The following is a 6,000-nucleotide window of genomic DNA, read 5'->3' as shown; positions in this document are numbered from 1 at the left end:
TATTGTTACCAAATATAAAGAGAGAGAGATTTATATTTCAGCACACATAATGGGCCATATCTTCATCTGTGTCCAAGGAGCATTTGATACAGTTGATGAGGTGGGGTGTAATGGTTTGAGGCCTTAGTCTGATACCCAGTCTGGAAAATGGACATGTTGAACATTTTCCCCCAGGCCAATGGAGCAGTTTGATGTGGAATGCTGGAAAATGACTCAGGTCACCAGATCTTGGTGTTTCCCTTTACTGTTGAAAAGTAACTGGGTCTGGTCTGGGAGAATAAAGTCCAGATCAGCTGGGATGAAGAATTTAATCAGAAAAATATGAATGATAATTGGGAATTTTTTAAGGACAGCTAAATAGATGCATTAGAAGCCAGAATCGAGGGAGAAGGCTGTACTGGTTAAAAAACAGACCTGGTTTAAAGAGAATTGAAGACGTGTATGTGTGCGTGTGTGTGCGCATGTATATATATATTTAAAATATAATCTAGTAGAGAAAAGTATAATATAATATGGCTGGAAGTTGAAGAGGAATTCAAATGGGAAATAAGGTGTAAATGTTTAACTGTGAGAGTAATTAACCACTGGAAGAATTTACCAAGTGTCGTGGTGGATTCTCATCACTGACAATTTTTACCTCGATTGGATGTTTTTCTAAAAGATATGTGCCCTAGGAATTATTTTGGGAAAGTTCTTTGGCCTCTGTTATGCCAGAGGTCAGACAAGATGATCACAATGGTACCTTCTGGCCTTGGAATCTATAGTTCAGAGATTGATGACAAAAATATTCCCCCAAACCATGTTTTTTTTTCCCCATCAGTATGATTCACAGAGAATCATATATAGTTTATAAATAATGGCATTTCTTAAATATTTTACTCTTTCTGCCTGTAAAGTGCTTCTTGAAATGTCAAACTCTAGCTATGTTCCAGCTTTTGTGGTATAATTTGATTACGGTTGGGAGGTAGGACACACAGAAACATTTTCAGAAAATGCAAACATTTCAAAAAGAATCAATTTGAAAGGCTTTAAACCTACATCTGGTGCAAATGGAGCCTAGTCCGATTGGTTTAGAATATGGCCATTGAATGTCAAAGAAAAAAAAATACTCAGTGATAAACTGTAGCCCAGGCCATGCTCCTGTGCCAGCTACTAACATCATGAGTAGCAGCATTAGGTTACAGGCTCCACAGAGCAGCTACGTCTCCTCCCTGCCCTAATGGGCAGGAGTGGGCAGAACCTTAGTTCCGGCCCCACAATGTGCCCAGTAATGCAGATATGCCACGGCCTGGGGGAGCATACACTAAGCCAACTGTAGACCCAGAATATTACCTCTCTGGAGGGAGATTGACTCCCCAAGTCACAATCTCTCTCTGGGATGGCTGCAGCAGCGGCTCAGAAGGCTGCTGCCCTTAACACAGGCCTTGTGGCAAAGCCATGACTGAGGCCTCTATTTAGTTAAAACTTTTAGAAAACATCCTAGTTGTCAATAAGATTTTAACCCTCATAACCTGAAAGCTTCTCTCTCTCTCTCTCTCTCTCTCTCTCTCTGGAATTATAAGAGAGAGCAAAATCAACCTTAAAGGGGAATTTAGTTCACCCTTACTCTGCTCATCGTACATCATCCAAAACTGACAGACAGATCCGAAATCACAAGCCTCTACCACTTGAGGTGTAGAAAGACCACTGTTAGCAACCCTCCTGTTCTTCCTGTGGTGCAGCCAGCCACTTGGCAGCAATATTTGCGCGCGCACAAAAGTTAATGGAAAATTTCCTAAGGAAACCTATGAAGGCAGGATTGGGCCCAAAAATAGCCTTGGAAAGTCCTTAATAATGTTGCTTAATTACAAGCTTTAGCTGTTATATGAAGCAGGTACCTGAGATTTCAATGACCTGTGACAGTATGGAAAATCTGAAAGGGGAATGTCAAGCCATTACTGAGGAGACGGAGACATTGAAGTAAAACATTCAAAAATAGGTTAATTTTTGTTAGACTGTAACTCAAAAACTGTTGGACAAAATCTGTGCAAACTGTTTCCCTATGCTTCAAAATAAACATAGGGAAATCAATTTTAATGCTCCATATTTAATTTGCTTTATTCAGGTTTTAAGCCTCCTGTTACAGCTCTGTGATGGGTTGCACCCCCACACAAGGGCTGACTAGGTAAAAAGGGCCAATTAACCTTGTGACCAGCTGCCCTTGGAGGGGAGTCAGGGCTGATGAGAAAGGAAGGAACTCTGCAACCACTCCTACAGACAAGGGGGAGTAAGCCCTGAGATCCTGCCTTGGGATACAGACTCTAGCAAGAACCTGAGAGTGGTGAGACAACCATAGGGAGCACAGGAAGCTCTACTGGTAACACAGAGGTAGGCCAGAAGAGTGGGACAAAAGGTGGGAAGGACCCTAGGCAAACAGCAACAAGGTCAGAGCTTGAGCATACTGTGCTTGCTGGGCATAGTGACACTGGGCTAGAGCCCAGAGTTGTGAGCGGGCCTGGGTTCTCTTACCAGCCAATGGGGAAGTGGCACAGACTGGGCAGTGGAGCAGAAGACTGCCTGAAACAATTTGTCCAGTAGGATTTTGATACTATCCCGGGAGGAGAGAACTGCAGTGACGTGACTGCAGGGCCAAGCCATGAAGAAGGAGCACCCTGAGTGATAAAGACCTGACTCCAGAGAGAGAGAGACCATGAGGGCAAGAAATCAAAGGAGAGGGTGTCAGACTGGTCATGAGCTAATCCTCAGATGGGCCAAAAGGAGGCATCAGGCCAGTCAGTAGTGAACCCTGTGACTCACTCATGTCTGGACTATATTTTTACACTCTTCATTAGATTCTCTGTCTCAGAAACATGCAAAATTACATGGTCTTCGCAGCTTGGTAGCAGTTGGATTCTTCTGGGTCAGTTCCCTCAAGTTTAAAGAGTGTGTTGTTGGCACATAGTTCTGAAAGAATAGATAAAATGTTTGAAAGCTATGAAAGATATTTCCTGCTCATAAGTCTGCTCTTTAAATTGTCATAGCTATTACAGAGGTCAAGTTTTGCATTAAAGAGTTTGAATTTGATTATGTGGGTTATTATAACTAATTCTCTTTTAAAACAAACAAACAAAAAACCCCCAAACCCTTTCTTTTATAACATACATGTTTAGATCTGTTCATTGGAATTCAGCTGCCAAAACCTTGAGAGAAAAGTACAGTCATATAAAGGATAACAAAAACGTTAACCTACGCTGAAAAGACAGCTGGAGCTGTAAGCAATTTTACTGCTTCAAATCCATGTGCTAAAGACAATGGAAAGTTTCAAGATGTCCTGAAGCCTATTCAGAAACAATAGGAAGTGAATTATAACTTTAAATAATAAAGGTATTATAGTTATCGTGTGTAATCTATTGTGCTGCACCTGATGTGGTAATGACTATCGTTACAAGAGCATTTTAGTTTCAATAATGAGTTAAATTTAGTACATCTAATGAAAGCTCCTGAATTAAGTGAAGCAATATTATATATGCACGGATACTCATTTTATTAGTGCTGTTCTGGCTTTGCGTTTAGCTGTCAATAGAAAACACTTGCTCTCAAAACTGTTACTTAACCCCAAGATTTGTTTTAAAATATCCATTGATATTTTATTATATTAAAATATGGTTGGTTTTTTACAGTAGGTTCTTTATAGACTTTTCCAGTTACAGAGGTTTCTAGCACCAGAATTCTTTCATTTTAGGAAATTTCTCTCTAATAATAAGACAATGGGTCAGAGAAAATGTTTGATCTAATAATACTGGGAGTTGAGAATGACAACGCTGCAAATTTAAGCATGGAATAGTGGAAATATATTTTAAGCAGGTGAGATCAAAAATAACACGAGAAGTTGAAGAACAGGAGTGTAAACAGTTTTTCACAGGTTATGTAATTATGTAAGAATAGTCTTCTCCAGAAACTCTTGGCCCTTTTTGTTCTCCAGCCAAACAACGAAGTAGAAAATAAAACCAAAGTTAAATATTTTAAATATTCTAGGAAAGACCCTGAAATATCTTTCCCCTCTAGCTTTGGATATTTAGGCTGAGCCTTGAGTTGGACCTATTTTAACATGTTCAACGTAAGCATGAAATGCCAATTAGGAGGTTAATTGTAAAGTTCTTTACAATCCCATCACTGGATCTAGTAATTTAGTCCTTGTCCTTCCCAGTTTAAGGATTCACAATGCAGAATCTAGATAAAATCTCAATTAATCAGGATTTTCTTTTTCAGATTTCTCTCTTTATTGCATGTATTGCAAAACAATGACATTATGTAAAATGACTGTTTTATTGTTTGATCACTTTTGTCTTGGTCCTGGGCTATTGATAAACCTTGTTGCAAGCTGCTTCAGTTTTTCATCCCACACAAAGACCATTCTTGAAAATGAATCATCACAAAAAAAATAAAAGACCTTAAAAGATGTAGCACATTGTTCCATAGGCTTAACTAATCAGCAAGGAAAACTGTGCACTTGAAAGCAAATGTGTTTTGGATTCTAGATGAGAAATGGCCTGAACTAGTTCACTGAACTTCACATACAACCTGGGGATGTTCAGAGGCCCATGGGAAGCTGGACTATATGCCAACCCACTGCTGTCAGCTTCAGTTGTTCTCAGAAGATTTTAGCTTGATAACATTTATAGTGTTTTGTAGGTGTTAGTTTGAGAAACAAGACTGAGATGAGTGTCCCTTTGTGCCAAAAGGCACATGCTGTTTCAAATCAGGAAGATGTAATTAACAACAGAATCATGGCTGGGTGGTTGACAGCCTTTGGGAGGCAGAACCACGGGGAAAATGAGCTGCCTTTCTACTTCAAAGAATTTGAACAACTGGGATTCTCCCAGCCTTGGACCTGTGGAGCAGCAATATGGCATTCACCAATAAGCTCAAGAAATCTTTTGTTGTGGTTTGTTCAAGATAACAAGTAAATGAAGTGGGAATAGTTTGGATGTGCCACTAAAAGAAGACGGGGAATGGACATCAATAGATAATAATGCAGATGCAGCAAGCACAGCTATTGGTACAGATGGGGAGATGAACTAGAAGCTAAAACTTTGGCACAGGCACGTCCAAAGTCATGCAATACATCATCAAGTTCACAGAAAGAATCAGTGGTAGAGCTGGTAATAGAACTCAGTTCTCTTAATTTCCACTCCTTTGCTCTAATTTCTAGACTATACTCCTCTCCTCATGAAATCCTATACAAAACGTGTAATCTCTGCCAATGCTGAGCTTTGTTATAGTTATGGTGGTGACACACACATTGATCTAGCTTGTTGCCATACTCAATGTCATGGAAACTTGCAGTGTGACAACTGCAGTTATAAGGGGCACTAGCATTGTAACCTGTATACTTCTAATTGAGCTGTTACAATGTGCGCAAATTATATATTCATTGAACCTTCTGTAGGCTCTTAGACTTGGCTATTAGGTTTCCATGGTTGTTTTAAGAGCATATCCATAGATATTGCCCCCGGTTTCTTTAGTCTCTAAGATCAAATTCAGGCAAGTGGCTAGGAACCATCAGTCTTTCTTCTTTGAAATCAATATTTGGTCTTATAGAGGAAATACTGATATTTCTTCAAATCAGCTTTGTAGTTAAGGGCCAAGTATTCAGCCATCCCAAATCAGCCTCTCTGCATATCTACTGTTCCATATTAGAAAATTGTTCTGCAAAAATGGATATGCATCCATGGTACACAAGGAAATATACATTTGCACATGAAAAAGTCAGGTAGTCGGTCACCCACCTGCCTGCCTGTCTTGCACAGGGAAACCAACACTGTACTGGAGAGCACCAAAAAAGTGCATTACAATGAATTGTGTGTGCAAAGTGGAGGCACATAAGTGGAGTTTGATTGAAAATGTGATTTTTTTAAAATCATGATTAACAGCATCCTAATGTGGGTGCTAGGAATTTAGAGAACTCTATTTTCAAGAAATGTTTGAGAGAGGACATTCTCTGAGGAAGAAACAAAGCCT

Source organism: Natator depressus, chromosome 7 (genome assembly GCF_965152275.1).
Source record: "Natator depressus isolate rNatDep1 chromosome 7, rNatDep2.hap1, whole genome shotgun sequence".
Lineage (NCBI taxonomy): Eukaryota > Metazoa > Chordata > Testudines > Cheloniidae > Natator > Natator depressus.
Note: the sequence above shows the minus strand (reverse complement) of the source record.